At 37.2% G+C, this 11,526-nt stretch overlaps 1 pseudogene; it reads left to right on the top strand.

Moving 5' to 3' along the window:
- The first annotated feature begins 988 nt into the window (after positions 1-988).
- Positions 989-2,748, top strand: LOC123807031 (annotated as a pseudogene).
- The last annotated feature ends 8,778 nt before the right edge of the window (positions 2,749-11,526 follow it).

Raw genomic sequence — 11,526 nt, 5'->3', positions numbered from 1 at the left:
GACATAGAGTAGTGACCTAATGTCTTCATTTAAATATTAAAGTCTTTTAGGATACCCAAAGATGCACACAGTCCTTCCTTCTCCCTCTGGCCTAATCTGGGGTATTGTATCTCAGGAAAAGAAGCAGAACTCCATGATCCAGGCTCCCAGCATCATCAGCTGTGTAGTCGCCACAATCTCCAGTTAATTCAAAATCATGTGGCACCTTCTCATGGCCCTCCAGCAAGAGCCATCTCACTCTTTTTCTTCCAGGCAAAGTCTCTCCTGCTTCCTAAGCCACGTGACAAAAGGGAGCACCCCAAAGCCACAGTGTTCACCCTCACCAAAGCTGCAGGGGTCCTTACTCTGCCAAAGCCATGTGGTTCTCTCCTTGAATGGCTGCCAAGTCTGGGTTTAAATCCCTGTGCCAACCTTCCTCTGCACTCCCATTTCCGACTCCTCCTATAATCAGTTACACCTGCCCACATTACTGTATTATTCCAAGCTTACTGGGCTGTCATCATGAGTCCGGGCAAGTGTGGCCCCATGTCATAGAGCCAATCTCCTCCAAGCTTTCATGCAGGCATTGTAACCAAGGAGAGCTGCCCCCCCCAGTTACATCCTGGGTGGAAGTCAGTTCCATCCTCCTGGCTCAAGGCATGGCCACAGATATTTAACATATCTATACAACCAGTTAAAAGTTATAGATATGTTAAATGACCATGCCAGAGGTTAGCTGTGAAGCTGTTGCTGTACAAAACAGTTCTGCAAGTTCCTGCTCCATGTGTTCCTTCCCCCAACTCACACCTATGGGGGTGAGGGGTGAGGACATCCTATGTATCTTTCTAATATTTCCTGAACACCTTGAGTTCTGGACTTCATTCCAAATCCCTATTTGGGGCCCCCCAGTTGGCTGCACCCTGTTACAGTTCTGCTTTTCGAAGAGACCAGAGCATGCATTGTCTGTTACTCCATATGTTTCTGTGGGCAACTTTTGTGCCTACTTCCCATGAAGGCTCAGCTCCAGGTATACATCCTCACTCACAACAAGAAATATCAAGTAGATAATGTTCCCTTCTCAGTCCCTGCAACTTCTGAAATTTCTGACCTTAGCAACATTATTAATAAATTGCTGGAGGCCAAAAGTGAGGTCCATAAACAAGTGGAGTTTGACTTCCTTATTAAAGGCCAGTTTCTGCAAAAGCCTTTGGTAAAACACGTGGAACTGGAAAACATCTCATCTGAAGAGGTTGTGGAACTGGAATATGTGGATAAGTATATGACACCTTAGCCAGAGTACTGCTTATTCATGATGACTGGATCAGTTCAATCAAAGGGGCAGAGGAATTGATCTTGACTAGTTCTTATGTTAAGACTTCTTGGATCTGATCCATGGAAGGAGTCAATAATGATAATTGTGGGACATACAGATGTTGCAAAAGATGTGGCCTGGGTGAAAAGAGACAACTTGTCTTGCCTACTACTGAGTGCCTCTATGGATCAGACTATTCTCTTATCAGGGTAGAATGTAGAGAGAAAGTGAAAGCCCTACACTGCTGCAGAGGTCATGCTGGAAATGTGGATTCTATAGCTGTTGATAGCACAGAAACTACATTTTGCAGTGGCTTCTAAGATAAGATGTTAAATATTTGGTCCACAGTCCTTATGATAGGGGACTCAAGACTTGGAAAATTTTAGCTTAAGGTAAAAAGTTGTAAGTCTAGCGAGTAACATATATATTAAAGTTTTTGTTTCAGAAACTACAGATAAGGCCCATCCTGGCTCCTGGGAAAACAGCTGGCCTCCTGGGGCACTGATAGAAGATTACCACCTGGGGACATCCAAACCTTTGTTCCAGGGAGAACAGACGACCACCCTCCCCTGGGAACAGCTAACTGCCCTGAACAGGAATGCTGCAGCTTGGATCACTTAACCCTCCCTGAATTTCAAAGCCCTCACCACACCTTGTATATCCACCCACCCCCACCTTATAAAAGGTCTGGCCTAGAAAGAAAAGACAAGATGGTTTGTTAGGGTATGAACCCAACATCTTCTCAGATCACTAGCCATCTGAATAAAGCACCCATAAAAGATTCAATCGCTGTCATCGCTTATCAGGTTTTGTAGTGACAGTCAGCCTGAATGCTGGTGTCTTATCCAGTTACACCTACAGATGAAGAAGAAGAAATGGAGGAACCCACACATCGATCTAGAAAGAAACAGAAAACAGCAATTGGAAATAACAAGGAAGCAATTTCCTTAGTTGTGTGGTTAGATCCTGAAGAAATCTGCAGTGCATCCTGGGACCACACAATTAGAGTGTGGGATGTTGATTCTGGCAGTCTTTAGTCAACTTTGACAGGAACTAAAGTCTTTAATTGTATCCTATTTACTTTGTAAACATGTAGCATCTGGAATCACAGATAGGAATATAAGACTGTGGGATCCCCAAACTAAAAATGATTCTTTGGTGTCACTGTCCCTAACCTCACATATGGGCTGGGTCACAGAAGTCCAGTGGTCTCCTACCCATGAGCAGCAGCTGATTTCAGGTATTTTAGATACCATTGCCAAGCTGTGGGATATGAGAAGTTGTAAGTCTTCTCTCTATGATTTGGTTGCTCATGAAGACAAAGTTCTGAGTGTAGACTGGACAGATACAGGAGTATTTCTTAGCTGAGGAGTGGGCAATTGCATTTCTACAGATATTCACCTACCACATCCCATGAAAAGTTTGACAACAGAGATTCTTCCTATAAATGTGATTGATAGAGAATACTCAAATTACAGCAATGCAGATTATCCTTGATAATAGTTATTATTGTCTTTTTATTTATTATGTAACAGTTTGCAGTTATGAAATATAAAATGCGGCCTGCATTCTCTACCTTATACAAACTTTTGAAATTAAACTGAGTTTATTTCATTAAAAAAAGTAAATAAAAACTCAAAAACATTCAAATTCACCTTGGCTGATATGGCTCAGTGCATTGAGTGCCGGCCTGTGAACCAGGTGGTTGCTGGCTTGATTCACAGTGAGGGCAAATGCCTGGGCCTGGGGCTGGGTTCCCAGTGGGGGACACTCAAGAGGCAGTAACACATTCATTCTTCTCCCTCCCTTGCCCTCTGTCTAAAATTAAATAAAATCTTTAAAAGGGAGTTCTTAACATTAGAATTCATGGATACTCAATAGCATACTATTAAACAATGAGTAGATTAATAATGAGATCAACAGAGATATCAAAATGTTTCAGCAAACAAATGAAAATGAACACAGAAGCAGCCCCAAACCTATGGGATACAGCAAAAGCAGTCCTGAGAGGGAAGGTCACAGAAATGCAGGCCTACCTAAAAAAGATAGAAACATTTCAAATTAACAACCTAACCCTACATCTACAAGAACTGGAAGAACAACAATAAACAAAGTGCAGAGAAAGTAGAAGGAAGGAAATAATCAGGATAGGGGCATAATTAAATGATACAGAGACTAAAAAAATTTTTTTTTAATCAGTAAATCCAGGAGCTGGTCTTTAAAAAGATTAAAAAAATTGAAAAGCCTTTAGTCAGGCTCATCAAAGACGAGAGAGAGAGAGAGAGAGAGAGAGAGAGAGAACCCAAATAAATAAAATCAGAAATGAAAGAAGAGAGATTACAACTAATACCACAGATATACAAAGGATTGTAAGATATTAGTAAGGACAACTATACACCAACAACTTTGAAACCCTGTGTGAAAAAGACAAATTTCTAAAAATATATAATCTTCCAAAATTAAATCAATAAGAAGTACACTGATAACAGCTTACTGAAATTGAAACAGTAATCAAAAACTCTCGGCACACAAAAGCCCGGGACCAGACAGTTTCACAGGAGGATTTTACAAAATGTTTAAGGAAGGGCTAACATCTATCCTTCTCAGACTACTCCAAATATTCCAACAAGAGGGAAGATTCCCAAACTCTTTTAATGAGGCCAGTGCATCCTCATCCCAAAACCAAATACACACACAAGAAAGAAACAAAACTATGGACCAATATCACTGATAAACACAGAGGCTAAAATCCTCAATAAAATATTGGCAAACTGCAAACTGCCTCCAGCAATACATTAAAAAGATCATACACTGTGATCAAGTGAGATTCAACCCAGGGCTGCAAGGATGGTGCAATATTCTCATATCAATAAATGTAATGTACAACATAAAAAAAGAATACAAAATTCACATGATCATGTCAATAGATGCAGAAAAATAATTTGATAAGGTACACACACATTTATGATAAAAGCCCTCAGCAAAGTGGGAGTACAGGAAGCATACCTCAACATAATGAAGGCCATATACGAGAAACCTACAGCCAACAGTATACTCAATGGGCAAAAACTAAAAGCTTTTCCACTAAGATCAGAAAAAAGACACTGATTTCTGCTTTCACCACTTCTATTTATCATAGTATTGGAAGTTCTACCCATAGTGATTAGACATGAAAAAGAAATAAAAACATCCAAACTGGAAATGAGGAAGTAACACTGTCATTGTTTGGAGATGACAAGATAGTGTACATAGAAACCCTTTAGACTCAACCAAAAAACTACTCGACCTAATTAGTGAATTTGGCAAAACAGCAGGATACAAAGTCAATATTCAGAAATTAAAGGTATTTTGTACACCATAAAGGAAATATCAGAAACAGAAATTCACAAAAAGAAAAAATCCCATCTGCTATAGCAACAAGAAAAATAAAATACCTGCAAATAAACCTAACTAAGGAAGTAAATTACCTGTACTCAGACAACTACAGAACACTGAAGAAAGAAATTAGGGAAAACACAAATAAATGGAAGCATATACCTAGTATGTGGATTGGAAGAATGAACATCATTGAGATGTCCATACTACCCAAAGCAACTTATAGATTCAACACAATATTAAAATACCAATGACATATTTCACAGATATTGAACAAATATTTCAAAAATCTATATGGAACCATAAATAACCCTGAATAGCCTCAGCAATTTTGAAAACAACAAAGTAGGAGGGATCACAATGCCTGTTATCAAACTATAATGCCAGGCCACTGTAATCAAAACATTCTGTTACTGGCATAAGGGCCGACATAAATCAATGGAACAGGATAGAGATCCAAGAAATGAACACATGTCTCTATGGTTAACTGATATTTGACAAAGAGAACAAAAGCATGAAATGAAGTAAAAATAGCCTCTCTAACAAATGGTGTTGAGAGATCTGGACAGCTACATGCAAAAAAAAAAAAAACAAAAAAACAAAAACAAAAACAAACAAACAAACAAAAAAACCCGAAACTCAACCGCCAATTTACACCATACATAAAAATACATTCAAGATGGGTAAAAGACTTAAATATAAGTTGTGACACCAAAAAGGTCCTAGAGGAGAACATAAGCAGGAAAATTTCAGGTATTCCATGCAGCAACATTTTCACTGAAATACCACCTAGAGCAAGGGTCATAAAGAAAATGATAAACAAATGGGCCTACTTCAAGTTAAATAGCTTCTGCACAGCTAAAGAAAACATCACCAAAATGAAAAGGGAACCAACCATATGGAAAACATATTTGCAGATAATACCTCAGACCAGGGTTTGATCTCCAAACTATATAAAGAGCTCACATGACTCCACATCAGGAAGACAAACAGACCATTAAAAAATGAGCAAAGGACCTGAACAGACACTTTTCTAATGAGGATATGCAGAGGCCCACAGACATATGAAAGGATGCTCAGTATAACTAGCCATCAGAGAGATGTAAATTAAAACCACAATAAGATGCCACTTCACAGTGGTGAGAAAGGCCATCATAAACAAATCAACAAACAAGTGCTGTTGAGGATGTTGGAGAAAGGGGAGCTCAACCACACTGCCAGTAGAAATGCAGACTGGTGCAGCCACTGTTGAAAACAGTATGAAATTTGCTCAAAAAAATAAAAATGGAACTGACTTTTTATTCAATGATCCCATTGCTGGGATTATACCCTAAGAATCTTGAAACACTGATTCAAAAAACCTATGCATCCCAATATTCATAGCAGCTTTATTTACAATAGCCAAGTGCTGTTAACAGCCTAAGTGTCCATCAATAAATGAGTGGATAAAAAAACAATGGTACATTTACACAATGGAATACTACACAGCAGAAAGAAAGAAGGAACTCCTACCATTTGTCACAGCAAGGATGGAACTAGAGAGCATTACGTTAAGTAAAATAAGCCTGATGGTGAAAGTCAAATACAATATGATCTCACTTATAAGTAAAACCTAATCAACAAAACAAGTAAGTGAGAAAAATGGAATCAGAGACATGGAAATAAACTGGCAATGACCAAAAGGGATGGGGGAGGAAGATGCCAGGGGAAAGAAGGTGAAAGAGCATCAAGAAATGTGTATAAAGGACCCATGGACAACTATAACAATGAGGGAGAAGATTGAATGTGGGAGGTGAGGTTTGAGTAGGGCCAGGGAGTTAATGGGGAAAAATTGGGACAATTATAATTGAACAATAATAAAGAGAAAAAAGGGAAAAAGCTAGAAACTGGCATAGAATTTATCTAGTTCCTTAATGTAAAGTGCTATAGTACTGTAACAAAATATATTATCTCAAAATATAAACACCCCCCAAAATCAAGTAAAAATAAAAAGAATGGATGGGGTTAATGTTGTAGTTAACTGGAGTTTAAAGATACAGATCCCTTCTGCTTTACACTAATGGTAAAATCTTTAAGTTCCCTTTTCTACTTTATTGAGACACATGTTTGTTTAATGCATTTTGTTCCTGTCAGGTTCTAATTTGTGTCTTTAAGTCACATATGCATGTGACTTGTATAAAGCTAATGAAAAGAGAAAAGCATAACTTGGTGTTATTATTTGGTTCATTTTTCACATTGTTGTATTGTTTATCTCTTATTACCTGAAAACCTTACTCTTTTTTTTATCTTTCGTGTCTGCTTAAAACTCAGCCCTCAAAATAACCTAGAATATAAACTGACAGTGTCCAGAGGAAGGGGTAGGGAGATAATTGGGAAAAGGGTTGTAATGGAACATGTGTAAAGGAACCATGGACAAAACCAAAGGGGGGAAGAATGGAAGGTGGCAAGTGGAGGTGGAGAGAGTGGTGGTGGTGGGAAAATATAGACAACTGTATTCATAAAACAATAAAAATGAATAAAATATAAAATAAGCGGGAAAGCATTATGCTAAGTGAAATAAGCCAGTCAGCAAAAGAGAAAAAACATATGATCTCACCTATAAGTGGAAACTAATCAACAAATCAAACAAGCAAGAAAAATACAACCAGAGACGTCGGAATAAAGAACAATCTGACAGTAACCAGAGAGGAGGAGGAGAGGGATAATAGAGGGGGGCATCAAGGAATATGTTTAAAGGGCATATGGACAAAGCTAAAGAGGGTGCACCTGAGAGTGGGAGGTGAGGATGGGTGGGACAGGGGTGTGTGGTGGGGTAAAAATGGAGACAATTGTACTTGAACAACAATATAAATAAATAAATAAATAAATAAATAAATACAACCTAGAATTTTTTCATCTAATTCAACTCCCTTTAAATTGATTGACTCATTTCACCATCGTCATGTTATTAGAAGATAAAAACCTTCCACTATCCAAATTTATTTTTTTTAAGATTTTATTTAATCATTTTTAGAGAGAAGGGAAGAAAAGGAGAAAGAGTGGGAGAAAAATATCAATGTATGTTTGTTTCTCACACTCCTAGTACTGGGGACCTGGCCTGCAACCCAGGCATGTGCCTATTTCTGAATAAATGAGTCCACAGTAGGAATCCAGGCCATTTACTGTCATCTTCTTTCCATTACACTTTCTCAGTTATCATTCTCTGTGGACCTTATCTTGAGGCCAGATATTATCTCCTGCTTTCCACTTTTTGCTGGGATTAAGCAACGTAATTCTGAATTCATGTAGCTGATGATGTCAAGAACTTGTATCTGCACCTAACTTGACCCAAGGAAACCATGGGCAAGAAGCACATCATACCCAAATTAAAACCCTGTTGGATTTACAAATAAGCTCATCTTTGCCTAGCTCCATCTCAGAGAAAGGAACTTAAAAGGATCCTGTCTCCTACTCCACCACTTGAATCATGGGTTGTATGTGCTATTTTGTTCCTGATTACAGCAGTGATTTTGCGTGTCTCATGCCTTTCAGGCACTTCAGATAATCTTAGTTAATATAGTTTTCATTTCTTTTCCCTATAAATGGAGAAGGCACAGATTAGCAATTGTATCTCTATTCATCTCAATACATCCATCTATATAAAGCTTCATTTTAAGAATAAATATTAACCCTGGCTGGCGTAGCTCAGTGGATTCAGCATGGGCTGAGAACCAGGCATCGCAGGTTCGATTCCCAGCCACGGCCCCCAGCAACTGCACATTGATGCTTTCTCTCTCTCTCTCTCTCTCTCTCTCTCTCTCTCTCTCTCTCTCTCTTTCCCTTCCCTCTCTAAAAATAAATAAATAAAATAAAAAAATAAATATTTACTTGCTCCTAAAAACAATAGGTTAGAAAATTCTAAGGATGTAACAATGTGACTCAACTCCAGTAATGTTGGTACTAGTGCAAATTTCTTTTTGAAAATTAAATGCATTAAAGTGACCATGGTTAATGACATTATATAAGTTTCAAGTGTATAGTTCTATATTATCTGTATATTGTATTGTGTGCTCACCACCCAAAATCTAGTTTCCTTCTTTCAACATATATTTGATCCCCTTTACCCTCATCATCATCCCCTATCCCCCTTTCCCTCTGGTAACTACCATACTTCTATCTTTGTCTGTGATTTTGTTTGTTTTGTTTGTTCATTTGTTGCTTTTGGTTTTATATTCCATATATGAATGGAATCATACGGTTCTTGTTCTTTATTGCCTGATTTATTTTGCTTAGCACATTACTTTGAAGATCCATCTATGTTGTCACAAATAGCATTTCATTTTTTTTTCTTACAGCTGAGTTGTACTCTATTGTATGTATGTACCACATCTTCTTTATCCAATCATCCTTCAAAAGACATTTATGTTTTTTCCATGTCTTGGCCACCAATTAATGCTGCTGTAAATGTAGAGATACAGATATTTTTACAAATAAATGATTTAAAACTTTTCAAGTAGATACCCAGAAGAGGGATTGCTGGGTCATATAATAATTATATTCTTAATTTTTTGAATAGAAAAAATCTCTATATTGTTTGCATCTCTATATTGTTTTCCATAATGGATGTACCAGTTACATCCCCACCAACAGCATATAAAGGTTCCCTTTTTTACACATCCTCTCTAACACATTATTTCTTGTCATATTAATGATAGACATTCTAAGCCTGAGGTGGTATTTGTAGTTTTGATTGAAATTTCCCTTATATCTAGTGAGGTTTAACATCTTTCCATCTGTTGGCCATCTGTATGTCTTCTTGGGAAAAGTGTCTTTTCGGGTCTTCTGCCCATTTTTTAGTTGGATTGCTTGGTTTTTATTTGGTTCAGTTGTATGAGTTCTTCATATATTTTAGACATTAGCCCTTTATCAGACATTGTTTACAGCTATCTTCCATTCAGTCAGTTGCCTTTTTTTGTTGTTGTTGACAGTTTCTTTTGCTGCTAGCATAAAGGATCCAAATGCAGTCAAACAGGTATTAGAAAAAGGAAGAGGTAAAATTAAATTGAATAATTATTATAGGAAATGCATAATAATTGTCATTAGCATTTTCTTTATTTTGGTTTTAAGGAAGTATCTGAAAGTGTTCTAAAATAATATTTGGCATTTTTGTTTTCTTTATGCTAACTGAGTTTTCAATGTATGATGGAAATATATAGAAGTGAAAACTCACTAAAGAGTACATCCTTGATTGTTTTATTATCAATTGGTAAAAGGATTAAAAATGCCTAGCATTGATCACCTGACTAAAAGAGCAATGGAAAAAAAAATGAAATAAAATCCAAATGTAATGGTTATAATTGGCATACTTGGGCTTCTGGAGACCTTATCCACGTGTCTTGTGATTATACCTTCATTATATTTCACTGATGGTATGACTCTCTTTGATACCATGAGTCATTGGATAAAGCTCAATGTAGCAGCAATATTACACAAAGGTGGAATGTGGCAGGTGAAATTGGGCCAATTAAAGATATGTAATTCTGACTAGTTAAATTTGTTCATACCAGATCAGTTGGTTAGTGTAAGCCACATTTGCCTTGTTAATCTGATTATGATTTTATCTTATGTTTAATCTTATCTAAATAAATGGAAATTAGGTTACAGACAAAATTATACCAATGCTATTATTTTAGTTATTTCTAACACTAGTTTTAACTGCTTCTTCTTTAACAAGGCTACAGGTTTTATTTCTGCCCCCTGATCAGAAAATACACTCATTTAAGCTAATGTGGCACAGGGTGCCTTCTTCTAGATGAACTGTCCCTCCTGTTACTCTTCACTGGCTCACTTTTAAGGTGCAGGGAAAGATTTCTTCTGCTCCCTCTCTGTCCCACCTCCTAAAGTCTAGGGGAGTTGACTCTCTTAGGTATACCTCTCTTATAACCTATAAGAAATAGTTTATCAGGCCGCATTCCAAACATCAGACTCGCAAATATATAGAGAAATATCACTTCAGATGACAATGTGCTCATTTAGAAGGGATGTGTGACAATTGACAGTACCTTTGCATAGTTCCTTTGGTCTATTTTAGTCACACAGAGGTGGTCTGACTAATGGACCAGATGTCAGTAATTGGATCTCACTCACCAAGACTAAAGAGACACCTACCAACTTTAAAAGAAATAATATGTTTATTGATTGGAGAGAGAGAAAGGTGGGAGAGAGAGAGACATCGATATAAGAGAGAAACATCAGTTGGTTGTCTCCCATACACTATCCTATCACGGATCAAACCAGTGACCCAGGTATGTGCCCTGACTAGGAATTGAACACCCTTTTGTTGTATGGTATGACACTGCAACCAACTGAACCAAAATGGCCAGGGCAAAACCCACCAATTTGTAAAAATATTTGCATATACCCTTTTGCTTTTGGTAAGTGAAACTGTGTTATTTATATTAAACAATTTTCAATATATAATATTTAAGTAACTTTTTTTAAATCCTTGGACAGTTCCCCACAAGAGTTATCAGTCTAGCTTTCCCTTTTACAAACCTCCCCTATATTTTGTCTCGAGTGTAGTCATGCCCCTCATGCATTTACTTGCATGTCATCTACACCTGTCTGTAGACTACTTCAATGCAGCCAAAGTGTTTTGTTCATTATTAAATCCCTAATACCTAATATGATGCCTTGCAGGTAGTAGGTGTTTAGTGTTATGAGGTAGCATTTATTATATGATTTTGGTATATGGCACCATGCTAGGCATTATCCCATACAGTTATAATGTAGTTGGTATAATTATTCTCATTTCACAAATCAGAAAACAATTCATAGATTTATATTATTTTTTATAGTTGCATTGTGATTTTATTTTCATT

The sequence above is a fragment of the Phyllostomus hastatus genome, unplaced genomic scaffold, assembly GCF_019186645.2.
Source record: "Phyllostomus hastatus isolate PE091 unplaced genomic scaffold, TTU_PhHast_1.1 phas_scaffold_397, whole genome shotgun sequence".
Lineage (NCBI taxonomy): Eukaryota > Metazoa > Chordata > Mammalia > Chiroptera > Phyllostomidae > Phyllostomus > Phyllostomus hastatus.
The sequence above is the reverse complement of the archived record's forward strand: the minus strand, read 5'-3'. Positions and strand labels throughout refer to the sequence as shown.